This window comes from Salvelinus fontinalis, chromosome 3, assembly GCF_029448725.1.
Source record: "Salvelinus fontinalis isolate EN_2023a chromosome 3, ASM2944872v1, whole genome shotgun sequence".
In the NCBI taxonomy this organism is placed as follows: domain Eukaryota; kingdom Metazoa; phylum Chordata; class Actinopteri; order Salmoniformes; family Salmonidae; genus Salvelinus; species Salvelinus fontinalis.
The window spans coordinates 9,982,579-10,001,684 of NC_074667.1; positions in this window are offsets into that span (position 1 = coordinate 9,982,579).

Consider the following 19,106-nt stretch of genomic DNA (forward strand, 5'->3'; position numbering starts at 1 on the left):
TCTCCATTCTAACCCCTCTCTCCATTCTAACCCCTCTCTCCATTCTAACCCCTCTCTCCATTCTACCCTCCTCTCTCCATTCTAACCCCTCTCTCCATTCTACCCCCTCTCTCCATTCTACCCTCCTCTCTCCATTCTAAAATTCTACCCCCCTCTCTCCATTCTACCCTCCTCTCTCCATTCTAACCCCTCTCTCCATTCTATCCCCCTCTCTACCTTCTAACCCCTCTCTCCATTCTACCCCTCTCTCCATTCTACCCTCCTCTCTCCATTCTACCCCCCCTCTCCATTCTACCCCTCTCTCCATTCTACCCCCCTCTCTCCATTCTACCCCCCTCTCTCCATTCTACCATTCTACCCCCCTCTCTCCATTCTACCCTCCTCTCTCCATTCTACCCTCCTCTCTCCATTCTAACCCCTCTCTCCATTCTACCCTCATCTCTCCATTCTACCCTCATCTCTCCATTCTACCTCCTCTCTCCATTCTACCCTCCTCTCTCCATTCCAACCCCTCTCTCCATTCCAACCCCTCTCTCCATTCTAACCCCTCTCTCCATTCTACCATCATCTCTCCATTCGAACCCCTCTCTCCATTCTACCCTCATCTCTCCATTCTACCCTCCTCTCTCCATTCTACTCCCTCTCTCCATTCTAACCCATCTCTCCATTCCAACCCCTCTCTCCATTCCAACCCCTCTCTCCATTCTAACCCCTCTCTCCATTCTACCCTCCTCTCTCCATTCTACCCTCCTCTCTCCATTCTACCCTCCTCTTTCCATTCTACCCCTCCTCTCTCCATTCTACCCCCTCTCTCCATTCTAACCCATCTCTCCATTCCAACCCCTCTCTCCATTCCAACCCCTCTCTCCATTCTACCCTCCTCTTTCCATTCTACCCCTCCTCTCTCCATTCTACCCCCTCTCTCCATTCTAACCTATCTCTCCATTCCAACCCCTCTCTCCATTCCAACCCCTCTCTCCATTCTAACCCCTCTCTCCATTCTAACCCATCTCTCCATTCCAACCCCTCTCTCCATTCCAACCCCTCTCTCCATTCTAACCCCTCTCTCCATTCTACCCTCCTCTTTCCATTCTACCCCTCCTCTCTCCATTCTACCCCCTCTCTCCATTCTAACCCATCTCTCCATTCCAACCCCTCTCTCCATTCCAACCCCTCTCTCCATTCCAACCCCTCTCTCCATTCTAACCCCTCTCTCCATTCTACCCTCCTCTCTCCATTCTACCCCATCTCTCCATTCTACCCCCCTCTCTCCATTCTAACCCATCTCTCCATTCTACCCCCTCTCTCCATTCTACCCCCCTCTCTCCATTCTACCCTCCTCTCTCCATTCTACCCTCTTCTCTCCATTCTACCCTCCTCTCTCCATTCTACCCTCCTCTCTCCATTCTACCCCCCCTCCCTCCTTACCCCTCTCTCCATTCTAACCCCTCTCTCCATTCTACCTCCCTCTCTCCATTCTACCCTCCTCTCTCCATTCTACCCCATCTCTCCATTCTACCCCCCTCTCTCCATTCTACCCTCCTCTCTCCATTCTACCCTCTTCTCTCCATTCTACCCTCCTCTCTCCATTCTACCCTCCTCTCTCCATTCTACCCCCCCTCCCTCCTTACCCCTCTCTCCATTCTAACCCCTCTCTCCATTCTCCCTCCCTCTCTCCATTCTACCCTCCTCTCTCCATTCTACCCCATCTCTCCATTCTACCCCCCTCTCTCCATTCTAACCCCTCTCTCCATTCTAACCCCTCTCTCCATTCTAACCCCTCTCTCCATTCTACCCTCCTCTCTATATTCTAACCCCTCTCCATTCTAACCCCTCTCTCCATTCTACCCCCTCTCTCCATTCTACCCTCCTCTCTCCATTCTAAAATTCTACCCCCCTCTCTCCATTCTACCCTCCTCTCTCCATTCTAACCCCTCTCTCCATTCTATCCCCCTCTCTACCTTCTAACCCCTCTCTCCATTCTACCCCTCTCTCCATTCTACCCTCCTCTCTCCATTCTACCCCCCCTCTCCATTCTACCCCTCTCTCCATTCTACCCCGCTCTCTCCATTCTACCCCCCTCTCTCCATTCTACCATTCTACCCCCCTCTCTCCATTCTACCCTCCTCTCTCCATTCTACCCTCCTCTCTCCATTCTAACCCCTCTCTCCATTCTACCCTCATCTCTCCATTCTACCCTCATCTCTCCATTCTACCTCCTCTCTCCATTCTACCCTCCTCTCTCCATTCCAACCCCTCTCTCCATTCCAACCCCTCTCTCCATTCTAACCCCTCTCTCCATTCTACCATCATCTCTCCATTCTAACCCCTCTCTCCATTCTACCCTCATCTCTCCATTCTACCCTCCTCTCTCCATTCTACTCCCTCTCTCCATTCTAACCCATCTCTCCATTCCAACCCCTCTCTCCATTCCAACCCCTCTCTCCATTCTAACCCCTCTCTCCATTCTACCCTCCTCTCTCCATTCTACCCTCCTCTCTCCATTCTACCCTCCTCTTTCCATTCTACCCCTCCTCTCTCCATTCTACCCCCTCTCTCCATTCTAACCCATCTCTCCATTCCAACCCCTCTCTCCATTCTACCCTCCTCTTTCCATTCTACCCCTCCTCTCTCCATTCTACCCCCTCTCTCCATTCTAACCTATCTCTCCATTCCAACCCCTCTCTCCATTCCAACCCCTCTCTCCATTCTAACCCCTCTCTCCATTCTAACCCATCTCTCCATTCCAACCCCTCTCTCCATTCTAACCCCTCTCTCCATTCTACCCTCCTCTTTCCATTCTACCCCTCCTCTCTCCATTCTACCCCCTCTCTCCATTCTAACCCATCTCTCCATTCCAACCCCTCTCTCCATTCCAACCCCTCTCTCCATTCCAACCCCTCTCTCCATTCTAACCCCTCTCTCCATTCTACCCTCCTCTCTCCATTCTACCCCATCTCTCCATTCTACCCCCTCTCTCCATTCTAACCCATCTCTCCATTCTACCCCCTCTCTCCATTCTACCCCCCTCTCTCCATTCTACCCTCCTCTCTCCATTCTACCCTCCTCTCCCCATTCTACCCTCCTCTCTCCATTCTAACCCCTCTCTACATCCTAACCCCTCTCTCCATTCTACCCCCTCTCTCCATTCTACCCTCTTCTCTCCATTCTACCCTCCTCTCTCCATTCTACCCTCCTCTCTCCATTCTACCCCCCCTCCCTCCTTACCCCTCTCTCCATTCTAACCCCTCTCTCCATTCTACCTCCCTCTCTCCATTCTACCCTCCTCTCTCCATTCTACCCCATCTCTGCATTCTACCCCCCTCTCTCCATTCTACCCTCCTCTCTCCATTCTACCCTCTTCTCTCCATTCTACCCTCCTCTCTCCATTCTACCCTCCTCTCTCCATTCTACCCCCCCCTCCCTCCTTACCCCTCTCTCCATTCTAACCCCTCTCTCCATTCTACCTCCCTCTCTCCATTCTACCCTCCTCTCTCCATTCTACCCCATCTCTCCATTCTACCCCCTCTCTCCATTCTACCCTCCTCTCTCCATTCTACCCCCCCCTCCCTCCTTACCCCTCTCTCCATTCTACCTCCTCTCTATTCTACCCCCGTCTCTCAATTCTAACCACTCTCTCAATTCTAACCCCTCTCCATTCTACCCCTCTCTCCATTCTACCCCCCTCTCTACTCTCTAGGAGTGGAACAACATTCCCCAGGCCACAATCAACATCCCGATCAACTCTATGCGAAAGAGATGAGCTGAATGAGGCAAATGGTCCCACCAGATACGGACTGTTCTTTTGGTCCACGGCCCTACTCTTTATTAAGGTATCTGTCACGAACAGATGCATATCTGTATTCCAAGTCATGTGAAATTCATAGAGTAGGGCCTAATTTATTTATTTAAATTGACTGAATTCCTTATTATGAGCTGTAACTCAGTAAAATCTTTGAAATTGCTTCATTTTGCGTTTATATTTATTTTATGAATATGATGGTACCTATTCTATTACTTGAGTCCATTACCACCACCACTTTCTCTTTCCCATAGAAAAAGCATTACACCTAGCACAGAATATTGATTAGAATCAGAAATTCCTGTTCTTGTAATTCTATTTCTATTGTGTATTGTTTTTCTCACCATACTGCAGGCGATGTGTTGATGACTCCTTTACAGCGAGCAGTGTCTTAACACCCCTTTCTCATTCACTGTCGGGTGTTGCTTTGTCCACATTGCAGCACACAGCCTGGCCGCTGCAATGTTACTTTACATGAGGCATGAGAGCTGGCTTGTCGCCACGTCTTGTGTCAGTCCACAAGTCACAGTAGTGCGCATGCAGGCCTGAGAGGTAGATAGTGGAGAGTGGACTGTTGCCGAGTGCATGTTTGAAGAGAGTAGCAAGCCCTTCCGACCACACTGTGGCATTCTGGGAACCACTGCTGCGGTCAACACCATTCATCAGTGCCACACGGTAAGTCACATCCCATTAGTTAGAATACACTCTGCCCTCCGTACCGATTCTCACCACTGAGAACAATTTAACTGGAGGGAAGGGCGGCTGATGGGACGGCCGGGGATTGCCGGGGTGGGGAACAATACAGAGCGGATCGTTTGCTAGAGGTTGAAAATGTATCTTTGAAAAAAGGAAGACGGTCAAAAGTTGAAAGTGTACACAGTCTAGGACCATCAACCTCTGGACCTTGAAGCCTGTTCCACTGCATTTCTTCATTGTTCCACTCTAATCAGGGAGGGATTTAGACCTGGGACACCATGTGTGTACAATTCATTATTAGGTAGGACAGAAAACCCGCAGGCTCCGGACCTCGTAGGGTAAGAGTTGAATACCCTTATCTCTCCTCTCTACCCACCTCTCTCCATTCTACCCACCTCTGTCCATTCTACCCCCCTCTCTCCTCTCTACCCCCTCTCTCCATTCTCTACCCCCCTCTCTCCTCTCTACCCCCTCTCTCCATTCTACCCCCCTCTCTCCTCTCTACCCCTCTCTCCCTTCTCTACCCCCCTCTCTCCTCTCTACCCCTCTCTCCCTTCTCTACCCCCCTCTCTCCTCTCTACCCCCCTCTCTCCATTCTACCCTTTCTCTTCATTCTACCCTCCTCTCTCCTCTCTACCCCCTCTCTTCATTCTACCCCCTCTCTACCCCTTCTCTCCGCTCTACCCCCGTCTCTCCATTCTCCCTCTCTACCCCTTCACTCCGCTCTACTCCCCTCTCTCCTCTCTACCCTCTCTCTCCATTCTACCCCCCCTCTCCTCCCTACCCCCCTCTCCTCCCTACCCCTCTCTCCCCTCTCTACCCCTCTCTCCTCTCTACCCCCCTCTCTCCATTCTACCCTTTCTCTCCTCCCTACCCCTCTCTCCCCTCTCTACCCCTCTCTCCTCTCTACCCCCCTCTCTCCTCTCTACCCCTCTCTCCCCTCTCTACCCCCCTCTCTCCTCTCTACCCCTCTCTTCATTCTATCCCCTCTACCCCTTCACTCCGCTCTACCCCCCTCACTCCTCTCTACCCCCTCTCTCCATTCTACCCCCCCTCTCCTCCCTACCCCTCTCTCCCCTCTCTCCTCTCTACCCCTTATCTCCACTCTACCCACCTCTCTCCTCTCTACCCCCCTCTCTCCTCTCTACCCCCTCTCTCCTCTCTACCCCCTCTCTCCATTCTACCCCCTCTCTCCTCTCTACCACCCTGTCTCCTCTCTACCCCCCTCTCTCCTTTCTACCCCCCTCTCTCCTCTCTACCCCCTCTCTCCATTCTACCCCCTCTCTACCCCTTCTCTCCTCTCTACTCCCTCTCTCTGCTCTACCCCCTCTCTCCTCTCTACCCCCCCTCTCCTCTCTACTCCCTCTCTCTGCTCTACCCCCTCTCTCTACCCCCCCCCCCCCCCCCCTCTCCTAGTGTATTGAGATCATCAACAGATAAATGACTCATTCTCCAGCACAGCAGTGTATTGTTGTTGAGGTCGCATTCATGGCGCCGTCAAATAACAATTGTTGACCGAACGTGTGTGTATTCAGCTGTAACTAAAACTTTAATACAATCAGTTGAGTAGCAGGTTGGATTAATCAACTTGAATGAATAAATCCTCTCCTTATCCTCGGCTTTTGTCTTTAGTCCCATTCAGCAAGCCAAGCAAATAAGACAGTTATTTCACTCAGCTTTTCTCTCTATTGTCCAATGAAAATAAAAGCAGGAATGGTGACATTTTTGTTGTTGCCATCCTCCCAGTTTGATGCCATTTAAATAAAAGGTTCATAGGTGACTTTTTGTAATTATACAAATCATTAAATGAGGTGTAAGTCTGGCTTTTTCCACTTGGCTCAGCTGGAGCTGAAACAACCGTGGAAACCAAGAGACCTTCCCCACCCTTACTTTGTTTGACATCCATGGATTTTCTTTTTTCCCCCATAGTTAATTAACTCTAGTAAATAGGGCAGAAAACGTCCTCATGTGTGGTCACTGGTAAAGTGTCTGATATTGTGGTGGTTTTCTCTTGCATCACTAAGGTCTTAGATTTCCTCAGTCTTGTCAGCTGTAACCAACACAAACCCCATTACATATAGTCTTGTAAATCCAACCCTAGCAACAGCAGTAACTTAGGATACGTTGTAGGAGGTAACCGTCTGCCTAGGGAGACAACATTACATAGGACTGACTGGTGAAAACCATCCTTGTACAGACAACAATCTCTTAGGCAGAAGTTGCCCGTATGCTCAGATCTACAATCAGCCTCTCTAATATCTATTCTTAATAACAAATAATAATTCATTGGATTTATAGAGCGCATTCTTGGCTTTAAACACAAGGAGCTGATCTGACCTTGGATCAGCACATACTACAGGTGAGGGTCACCTGATCCCTGGGGAATTAGATACCAACCAGACCAGGAGTCTACTTTGTCTCTTTATATCTTCCAATCGTCATGACTCTTCTATATCCACCTCAGTACAGACTAGAGGTCTGTCAATATTCTGTTACAAATGGTGCTGTGTTGTCACCAGAGACACAAGCTATATAGAACTCAGCTCTAGGACAGGAAGGGGGAGAATTGAGCCATGATCCCTTGAAATCCACTGGCGTCCACCAGAGACAAAATGAACATCATAAGTACGTGATTAAAACAAAAGATAGCCGTTTAAAGTAACTGCGTAAATTGTGTGCCCTGTGGGTATAAAGTTGTGACAGCGAAACAAGTGCATGGCGTACAATAACTCAAATTAAAGATGATCATTCAACGAATGATATCAACCAGGAACAACTAACAGTGATCCAAAGTGACACTCATTCATTATAATAAACTTTGAATCACTTTGTTTGGCTCTAGATTTCCTGAGGGGGGGGGGGCTCCAATGGTCTTTGTATGGAGAAGGGCTGATGCCTTGATGTACTGAATACCACAGTAACGGCTTTAGATACATTTGTATATTGAAATTCGCTCGGTCCCAAGCCAAGCCAAATCGTTTATGAAAGGGTAATATTCCTGGTGGTACTGGTATGTATTTCCACGATATTGATGTCGACTCGGCTTTAAGACACCCGGGAAGTCTCATTACAATAAAGTGTAACAAAACCAAGATTGTCTCCCAAATTCTCAGGTAAAGAAAGAATGACAGGATTACTTTTAATGAGGTCCTACCGGGAGAGATGCTGTGGCAAAGCTAGGCCTGATTCTAGACTCGCTGCCCTTCAAACTCAAATATGCCCCACAGCAAAGGACAGGAAGCACGTTTCTCTCAAGAATTGACACTTAATTCCTGCGTCTTTGTTGAGTGGTGGGGGCTGAAGGACTTAGCTCTAAGATGGGAATGAGGATTTGATATAATACTCAATACAGAGTTAATTTTTTCATACACATACACTGGGCCGTGTTGATTTACCTGGAAATGCATACGGTTTACCTTGACCTCCAAATGCATTTTCCCCCTTGAGATAAATACAAAATAAAATTTCGCAGCTGGTGGCCCAGGGTCAGATTTCCGACATCATTTACGCTAAACTTTTCTTCACCAAATGACAGGAACATTGATGTTTGGCCATGTCATCAAAATAGATTATGGAGAAAATGACACCGGAAATAAATTCCTATTCAAGCTGCCAAGCGTGGTTCCTTCTGCCCTTCTGCTCCGTTTCTGTCAGGACGTTTCTGTCGGGACGGTGATGAAGTGGATAGAAGAGGATATCGTATGAACCAGGTCAACGGTGATGAACCAGGGAAACGAGGGAAAATGGGAGAAGTGAGAGCACCAGGAACAGACAAATCATCTCACTCTCCTACCTCTCACACTTGCGCCGCTCCTTCGACTCTCTGAGTCAGAGGGCGATCATACTTAATTTAGTCTAGCGTTGAGACACCTTTTTTAAGAGTACAAACTTAATTTAAATTCCTTAAGTAACATGGGCCTAATTTGCAAAGGCTTTGGTTTGTGTGGTTCTATGTAGCTCGATTACCTCTCCACATTACCTCTCCGCATTACCTCTTCACATTACCTCTCCGCATTACCTCTCCGCATTACCTCTCCGCATTACCTCTCCACACTACCTCTCCACACTACCTCTCCGCATGACCTCTCCGCATTACCTCTCCGCATTACCTTTCCGCATTACCTCTCCGCATTACCTCTCCACATTACCTCTCCACATTACCTCTCCGCATTACCAGATGTCTGATGCTGGACTCTTTAGCTCCTCTTCTATTTCAGGGGCCAGAAGTGCAATATGAGGACGTGTTTTTTGCAAATCATCATTTGAATGAGTTTATAAGTTGGTTGATTCGTCTCTATATTAAGTCACCACAGCACAGGTGCCTGCAGCAGACTGTGTGCAGAAATGCTGCATGATCTCTTTAATGCAACCAAATTAGTGGGCTTCATTAGTAAATGTCTTACTTTTAAATAGTGTTATTGATGGCAACAAACTTTTTTGTTTGAGTAAATGTTGCATTTGATATTTCAGGGTTAGAAATTAGCTCGGCGAACTACCTTCATCCTCCACTACAGTATCCACCCTGAGTCACTACAGAATATACTCTGAGTCACTACAGAAAATACTCTGAGTCACTATAGTATCCGCTGTCACTACAGAATATACTCTGAGTCACTATAGTCTCCACTGTCACTACAGAATCCACCCGGAGTCTCTACAGAATATACTCTGAGTCACTACAGAATATACTCTGAGTCACTATAGTATCCACTGTCACTACAGTATCCACCCTGAGTCATTACAGAAAATACTCTGAGTCGCTATAGTATCCACTGAGTCACTACAGAATATACTCTGAGTCACTATAGTATCCACCGAGTCACTACAGAATCCACTCGGAGTCACTACAGTATACACCCTGAGTCACTACAGAATCCACTGAGTCACTACAGAATACGCTCGGAGTCACTACAGTATCCACTGAGTCACTACAGAATACACTCGGAGTCACTACAGTATCCACTGAGTCACTACAGAATACACTCGGAGTCACTACAGTATCCACCCTGAGTCACTACAGCAGTGTAACTTCATTGGAACCCAGACCCAACACCTAAAGAAACAGAATATACTCTGAGTCACTACATAATATATTCTGAGTCACTATAGTATCCACTGAGTCACTACAGAATATACTCTGAGTCACTATAATTTCCACTGGGTCACTACAGAATCCACTCAGAGTCACAACAGTATCCACCCTGAGTCACTACAGTATACACCCTGAGTCACTACAGTATCCACCCTGAGTCACTACAGTATCCACCCTGAGTCACGACAGTATCCACCCTGAGTCACTACAGAATCCACTCTGAGTCACTACAGTATCCACCATGAGTCACTACAGTATCCACCCTGAGTCACTACAGTATCCACCCTGAGCCTCTACAGAATACACTCGGAGTCACTACAGTATCCACTGAGTCACTACAGAATACACTCGGAGTCACTACAGTATCCACTGAGTCACTACAGAATCCACTCTGAGTCACTACAGTATCCACCATGAGTCACTACAGTATCCACCCTGAGTCACTACAGTATCCACCCTGAGTCACTACAGAATACACTCGGAGTCAATACAGTATCCACTGAGTCACTACAGAATACACTCGGAGTCACTACAGTATCCACTGAGTCACTACAGAATACACTCTGAGGCACTACAGTATCCACTGAGTCACTACAGAATACGCTCGGAGTCACTACAGTATCCACTGAGTCAATACAGAATCCACTCGGAGTCACTACAGTATCCACCCTGAGTCACTACAGAATACACTCTGAGTCACTACAGTATCCACTGAGTCACTACAGAATACACTCGGAGTCACTACAGTATCCACTGAGTCACTACGGAATACACTCGGAGTCACTACAGTATCCACTGAGTCACTACAGTATCCACCCTGAGTCACTACAGTATCCACCCTGAGTCACTACAGTATCCACCCTGAGTCACTACAGTATCCACCCTGGGTCACTACAGAATACACTCGGAGTCACTACAGTATCCACTGAGTCACTACAGAATACACTCAGAGTCACTACAGTATCCACTGAGTCACTACAGAATACACTCGGAGTCACTACAGTATCCACTGAGTCACTACAGAATACACTCGGAGTCACTACAGTATCCACTGAGTCACTACGGAATACACTCGGAGTCACTACAGTATCCACCCTGAGTCACTACAGCAGTGTAACTTCATTGGAACCCAGACCCAACACCTAAAGAAACTTCAGTATTTAAAGATTTGGTTTCGCGTCAATATTTAATGACAATGTCCGTGAAAGGCAGAGCTTGCAAGGTGTGTTGGGTTTTAACTTGGCCTTCGACCTCCGATATAGAACAAGCATTTTGAGTGAACCCACTGTCGTATTCTTTTTTATCTGATTGCTTTGGGAGTTAGAATGAGTCTCAAGTCTCCACAACATAATGTAAACGTACAGAGCTCCTCAGCAAACTTCCTGGCATCACAGAAGGGGAGCAATCAGCAGCAAGCCAATCAGAGGCTGTGGTCAGCTAGGGTTCTCTTTTAGAAGGAAAAGAGGCTCTTCCCTTTATCAAAGTACCTTTCCACAGACTGAATTTTCGCTGTTCATCTAATGGTTGAAGAGAAGAAAAAAAACGGTTAATCAGACCATTTCGGCCTAGACGTGCAAATTGGAGTTGGGGGGGTAAAATGACACAACAGAATGATTCAGCATCTACTGTCACTGAAATATCCCAAAGTGCACAGAGAGGTAAAAATGATTTCCTGCTGAAAAAGCCATCCTGTCATCACTCATACACTATCCTCAATGTCACAGTGGCACAGATCTAGAGGTACATCTTGTTTTCAGAGGCTCTGATATTTCTACCCGTGCATCATGGGTAGAAGATACCCAGTCTGTTTGCTAAGCCCAGCGGTTGTGGGATCATTTTACTCTCATATCCTCGTGTTACACCACTTTGTTTTCTACAGGAAATTAAATATTCTGGCAAACGTTTTTTAAGAACAGGTAGTCAACTCGTTTTACATCCTAAAAGTTCCTAAGTGATCGGTGTAAAAAGAGTATTGATAAGGTCCTTAAAATTAGTATATTATGCCTGGCAGGTTTTTACGCGTGGGGCTTTATATCATGTTTTACAGCATGGAACCCCTTGGCCAAGAGATGTGGTGCACTTAGGCCGACCACAACCTTTCAATCATCAAGGGTTCACCATCATCAAACTGCCAAGTTGTGAGTGTGTCAACTTTGCAGGACGCTGAGTAGGTCATCAACATTTATCTATGTAATGAAACTCATAGTGGTCCCGTGTGGCTCAGTTGGTAGAGCATGGTGCTTGCAACGCCAGGGTTGTGGGTTCAATTCCCACAGGGGGACCAGGGTTCAATTCCCACGGGGGGACCAGGGTGAATATGTATGAACTTTCCAATTTGTAAGTCGCTCTGGATAAGAGCGTCATGTAAATGTAAATTCAAATGTCAAATTCAGAATGTAATGAAAATACATTTCCCATGCTAACAATATCAAAGATATTCTGTATACATATAAATAGTTTTGCCTGCTGCGTAGAAATGTTTTCCTTAATACCAGATCAATGTAAACAGTTCACCTGGAGTATATATTGCAGGAACTACTGTCACGGATCCCCCCGGTACTGCTGCTCATTCCGTTCATCAGCTCAGGAGGTCTACGGCTGTCTGGTAACCATTCCCCTTGATTAGTATGTGTATATATGTGCCGCCTGTTCCCCATTGTCCTTGTTGATTATTGTTCCATGTCTGTTGGTCTTGTGAGTACCTGTGCTCTGTTGTATCGGCTTGTGTGTTACCGTGTTAGTGTGCACTTGTTATTACGGGTCTAATCCCGTGTATTGTCATTACGGGTCTAATCCCGTGTATTGTCATTACGGGTCTCGTCCCGTGTATTGTTATTACGGGTCTCGTCCCGTGTATTGTTATTACGGGTCTAATCCCGTGTGTTGTCATTACGGGTCTCGTCCCGTGTATTGTTATTACGGGTCTCGTCCCGTGTATTGTTATTACGGGTCTCGTCCCGTGTATTGTTATTACGGGTCTCGTCCCGTGTATTGTTATTACGGGTCTCGTCCCGTGTATTGTTATTACGGGTCTAATCCCGTGTATTGTCATTACGGGTCTCGTCCCGTGTATTGTTATTACGGGTCTCGTCCCGTGTATTGTTATTACGGGTCTCGTCCCGTGTATTGTTATTACGGGTCTCGTCCCGTGTATTGTTATTACGGGTCTCGTCCCGTGTATTGTTATTACGGGTCTCGTCCCGTGTATTGTTATTACGGGTCTCGTCCCGTGTATTGTTATTACGGGTCTCGTCCCGTGTATTGTTATTACGGGTCTCGTCCCGTGTATTGTTATTACGGGTCTCGTCCCGTGTATTGTTATTACGGTTCTCGTCCCGTGTATTTATTAGAGGTTTACAACTCACTCTTTGTTTGGTTTACAGCCCTGTGTTATATACAGAGGGGAGAACAAGTATTTGATACACTGCCGATTTTGCAGGTATTCCTACTTACAAAGCATGTAGAGGTCTGTAATTTTTTATCATAGGTACACTTCAACTGTGAGAGACGGAATCTAAAAAAAAATCCAGAAAATCACTGTATGATTTTTAAGTAATTAATTTGCATTTTATTGCATGACGTACTCTATTTTGGGTAGTGAAATAAAAAAGTAAAAATCGTATTCCTGCATCTGTCTCCTATCATTATTAAACGTGACAACTACACTCTTAGAAAAAAAAAGTGCTATCTAGATGTAGACGTAAAATGGTTAATTGGCTGTTCTCATAGGAGAACCCTTTGAAAAACCCTTTTTGGTTCCAGGTAAAACCCTGTAGAACCCATTCCACAGAGGGTTCTACATGGAACCCAAAAGGGTTCTATGTGGAACCAAAGAGGATTATTCTATGGGGACAGCTGAAGATCCCTTTTTGGAACCATTATTTCTAAGAGTGTATGTGCAAACGCTTAGCCTGACACTATGCAAACAATGAAGGAAAACAAACTTTTAACCAGAGAGTGATGGTGTGAATCTTATAATGCATTTGTGCATGTTGTATTGGTAACAATTTAATTAAAAAAATATAAAACAATTCAGTTACTCTCATTGGTTTCATTCATCTGTGTTTCTGTTTTGTGTATCCCCTGAGTACAACAATAAGATAGTCTTAAAGGGGTGCTAAAGTAATGAATAAATATAGATTTTAGAATATGATCTAAAAGGAGCCATCCAAAAATAATATACAGGGGAAAGCTGGACACCATGACAATTAAATGAAAACAATACAATATCAAGAATGGGACCAAATGAAAACATAAGCACTTTGAAAATAAAATCTTTCTCAGCATAATCCAGGGGGTTCATCCCAGTTACATTGAGGCATATTAGTGAGTTGTTAGGGTAAGGTTAGGTTCAGATATGGTAGCGAGTGGTTAGGGTAAGGTTAGTTTCAGATATGATAGCGAGTGGTTAGGGTAAGGTTAGGTTCAGATATGGTAGCGAGTGGTTAGGGTAAGGTTAGGTTCAGATATGATAGCGAGTGGTTAGGGTAAGGTTAGGTTCAGACATGATAGCGAGTGGTTAGGGTAAAGTTAGTTTCAGATGTGATAGTGAGTGAGGTTAGGGTAAGGTTAGGTTCAGATATGATAGCGAGTGGTTAGGGTAAGGTTAGGTTCAGACATGATAGCGAGTGGTTAGGGTAAGGTTAGGTTCAGATATGCTAGCGAGTGAGGTTAGGGTAAGGTTAGGTTCAGACATGATAGCGAGTGGTTAGGGTAAGGTTAGGTTCAGACATGATAGCGAGTGGTTAGGGTAAGGTTAGGTTCAGATGTGATAGCGAGTGGTTAGGGTAAAGTTAGTTTCAGATGTGATAGTGAGTGAGGTTAGGGTAAGGTTAGGTTCAGATATGATAGCGAGTGGTTAGGGTAAGGTTAGGTTCAGATATGATAGCGAGTTGTTAGGGTAAGGTTAGGTTCAGACATGATAGCGAGTGGTTAGGGTAAGGTTAGGTTCAGATATGCTAGCGAGTGAGGTTAGGGTAAGGTTAGGTTCAGACATGATAGCGAGTGGTTAGGGTAAGGTTAGGTTCAGACATGATAGCGAGTGGTTAGGGTAAGGTTAGGTTCAGATGTGATAGCGAGTGGTTAGGGTAAGGTTAGGTTCAGATATGATAGCGAGTGGTTAGGGTAAGGTTAGGTTCAGACATGATAGCGAGTGGTTAGGGTAAGGTTAGGTTCAGACATGATAGCGAGTGGTTAGGGTTAGGTTAGGTTCAGACATGATAGCGAGTGGTTAGGGTTAGGTTAGGTTCAGATGTGATAGCGAGTGGTTAGGGTAAGGTTAGGTTCAGATATGATAGCGAGTGGTTAGGGTAAGGTTTAAATATGCTTGTGATTGGGGTTAGGGTAAAGTGAAGTTTAGATGTGCTAGCGAGTGGTTAGGGTAAGGTTAGGTTCAGACATGCTAGTGAGTGGTTAGGGTAAGTTTAGGTTCAGATATGATAGCGAGGGGTTAGGGTAAGGTTAGGTTCAGATATGATAGTGAGTGGTTAGGGTAAGGTTAGGTTCAGATGTGCTAGCAAGTGGTTAGGGTAAAGTTAGGTTCAGATGTGCTAGTGAGTGGTTAGGGTAAGGTTAGGTTCAGATATGATAGCGAGTGGTTAGGGTAAGGTTAGGTTCAGACATGATAGCGAGTGGTTAGGGTAAGGTTAGGTTCAGATATGATAGCGAGTGGTTAGGGTAAAGTTAGGTTCAGATGTGCTAGCGAGTGGGGTTTGCAGATAGGGTTATCAGTCAGGGTAAGGTCAAAAATCAAAAACGTGCCAAATGGAAAACACACCTGGATTCAAAACACCGCCACACGTGACCATACCAGTCCAGTGTATATTTGTATTTGTATTTATTAAGAATTCTCTTTAGTTTCTGCCAAGGCAGCAGCTACTCTTCTTGGAGTCCAGCAACATTAAGGCAGTTATATACAAGTTACGCACTCTGCCACCCCCAACCAACATTCTTGCACTTCTGTTGTGATTTCAGGCTTGGGTAGTCTTATTTCCATGTAATTAATTACAATGTATGTAATAAAAAATGATACAGTAACACAGTCAAACCTCAAGCATCTTCAATCCATAGGAGAAATCCCAGATATTTCCTCATAGCTCTATGTTTGTGTTGAGGTTCAATGCCAGCATTAACAAACCAGATTAAAGCTACAGTATCTAGGTCCAGGCTGAGACCATAATTAGTTGATCAAATTAATCAGGAATATTAGTGCTTGGGTGGAACAAGTAGCTATCCGTGTTCGGAATCAGAGGTGACTCTGGCTGCAACTACTGTACATGGAAAGGTTCCTTGCCCAATAACAATGTAAGAATTATTATTAATAATTATAATTACATATGAATAATAATTAAATAATAATATTTATTAAATCATAATTATTAATAATAATGCACATGTAATACGTAATAATAATACTAATTAAATCATTAATAATAATTACATAATTCATAATAATAACAATCTTGTCCAACCTAATTGGACTCACACACACCATATATTGTTTTGTTTGTGAGCTAAGATATCTGAATATTTTCCCTCATTAGTTGTTGGCCATTTAGTTTTAAGTTCTGACTGTAGGACACAATGTCATGACATTTTACATATCACCTCTGTCGGATGTTGTCGGCTAAGGGTTTTCTAAATTACTTTCAAACATGCTCTTGCCCAAGGCAAGAAGCATAATTCTTCCATGGTTTTACACCAACAGTTAATGAAAACAGATGTGGCTTCACCGTTCCTAATGTTATGTCCACATCTATTTGCAAATCCCAGCTAAGATATTTCATCTCTTGGGATTTAAGATCACCATAATAGTTCAAGTGTATTTGGAGTCATATAAGATGAGGACTTAGCTATTGTTTGTTAGTAGAAAATTCTGGTAAAAATGTACATTAAATTGCACTTCCACCTGTGAAATACTGTTGCACTTACTATAGTAGCGACATTGTTGATACCAAAGCTCTCTATATTGTTTTGTAATTGCAGAGTAATGGAAGGAAGGGTTTTAGAATAAGGGGCATTACCTATTTTTCGTGTAAAGGAATCATGACCCATCATAGCTTTTCTTAGTAATCTACTTGAGAACCATTTAGGGTTCAAGTAAAACTTTTGAAATAATTGAAACTTTTAGATTTAATAATATCAACCCACCTAATTCATATTCATTATGTAGATAGGCATGCTTAATTTTGTCTGGTTTAGTGTCCCAGATAAAGCTAAATATTTTTTACTCATATGATTTGAAAAACAAAGGAGTGGGCAGTACCATAAGTAAGTGAGTAAACTGAGATATGACTAAGGAGTTAATCAGGGCAATATTTACATAAATAGTCAATTATTTACCTCTCCATGGTTGCAGGATCTTGTCTATTTGTACAAGTTTTCTATTGAAATTTATTGTGGAGAGCTCATTTCTATCTTTGTGATATGAATACCAAGTATGTCTACTTCACCGTCAGCCAATTTTATAGGTAAACTGCAAGGTAATGTAAAAGTTGTCTTTTTTAAAGATCCAATACGTAATACTGTACACTTATCATAATTAGGTTTTAGTCCAGAGTCCAAATAACAGGGGTTGACACATCTTGTTTAATGACTTCCCTTTCCTCTGTACCTCATACATACAACATCTGCAAGGTCCCTCAGTAAAGTATTGCCTTTCAAACAAATATTCAACTACAAAGACCAGGGAGCTTTTCGAAATCCTCATAAAGAAGGGTCGTGATTGGTAGATGGGTACCAATAATAAATCAGTCATTGAATTGCTCATTAAGGTCAAGTTAATAATTATGCTGTGGAAGATGTATTATGATGGCTGCAGTTACATGGGCTCTTAACCAACTGTGCTATTTTGTTTGTTTTTTCGCATTGTTTGTAACTTATTTTGTACATAATGTTGCTGCTACCGTCTCTTATGACCCGAAAAGAGATTCTGGAAATCAGAACAGCGATTACTCACCTCGAATTGGATGAATCATTTTTCTTTAATGAGTCGAATGGGTAGGATATACTCCAAACACCCGAATAGGCCCTCATCCCCATCATTTGCAGGAGAAAGAAACTGAGATTTTGTGGAAAGAGATCGGGGTGCCTTGTGAGGATCAGGCGACGAGTGGCTAATCTGCCTTTGCTAACGTTCAATCGCTGAAAAATAAATGGGACGAACTGAAAGCACGTATATCCTACCAACGGGACATTAAAAACTGTAATATCTTATGCTTCACCAAGTCGTGGCTGAACGACGACATTAATAACATACAGCTGGTGGGATATACACTCTATAGGCAGGATAGAACAGCAGCCACTGGTAAGACACGGGGCGGCGGCCTATGCATATTTGTAAACAATTGCTGGTGCACGATATCTAAGGAAGTCTCATGATAAGCTGTAGACCACACTATCTACCTAAATCAAATCAAATAAAATGTTATTTGTCACATACACATGGTCAGCAAATGTTAATGCAAGTGTAGCGAAATGCTTGTGCTTCTAGTTCCGACAATGCAGTAATAACCAACGAGTATTCTAACCTAACAATTCCACAACTACTACCTTATACACACAAGTGTAAAGGGATAAAGAATATGTACATAAAGATATATGAATGAGTGATGGTACAGAACGGCATAGGCAAGATGCAGTAGATGGTATCGAGTACAGTATATACATATGAGATGAGTAATGTAGGGTATATAAACATAAAAGTGCATAGTTTAAAGTGGCTAGTGATACATGTATTACATAAAGATGGCAAGATGTAGTAGATGATATAGAGTACAATATATACATATACATTATATTAAGTGGCATTGTTAAAAGTGGCTAGTGATACATTTTTGATCAATTTCCATCAATTTCCATTATTAAAGTGAGCTGGAGTTGAGTCAGTATGTTGGCAGCAGCCACTCGATGTTAGTGGTGGCTGTTTAACAGTCTGATGGCCTTGAGATAGAAGCTGTTTTTCAGTCTCTCGGTCCCTGCTTTGATGCACCTGTACTGACCTCGCCTTCTGGATGATAGCGGGGTGAACAGGCAGTGGCTCGGGTGGTTGTTGTCCCTGATGATCTTTATGGCCTTCCTGTGACATCGGGTGGTGTAGGTGTCCTGGAGGGCAGGTAGTTTGCCTCCAGTGATGCGTTGTGCAGACCTTACTACCCTCTGGAGAGCCTTACGGTTGTGGGGCGGAGCAGTTGCCGTACCAGGCGGTGATACAGCCCGACAGGATGCTCTCGATTGTGCATCTGTAGAAGTTTGTGAGTGCTTTTGGTGACAAGCCAAATTTCTTCAGCCTCCTGAGGTTGAAGAGGTGCTGCTGCGCCTTCTTCACAACGCTGTCTGTGTGGGTGGACCAATTCAGTTTGTCCGTGATGTGTACAACGAGGAACTTAAGGCTTACTACCCTCTCCACTACTGTCCCGTCGATGTGGATAGGGTGGTGCTCCCTCTGCTGTTTCCTGAAGTCCACAATCATCTCCTTTGTTTTGTTGACGTTGAGTGTGAGGTTATTTTCCTGACACC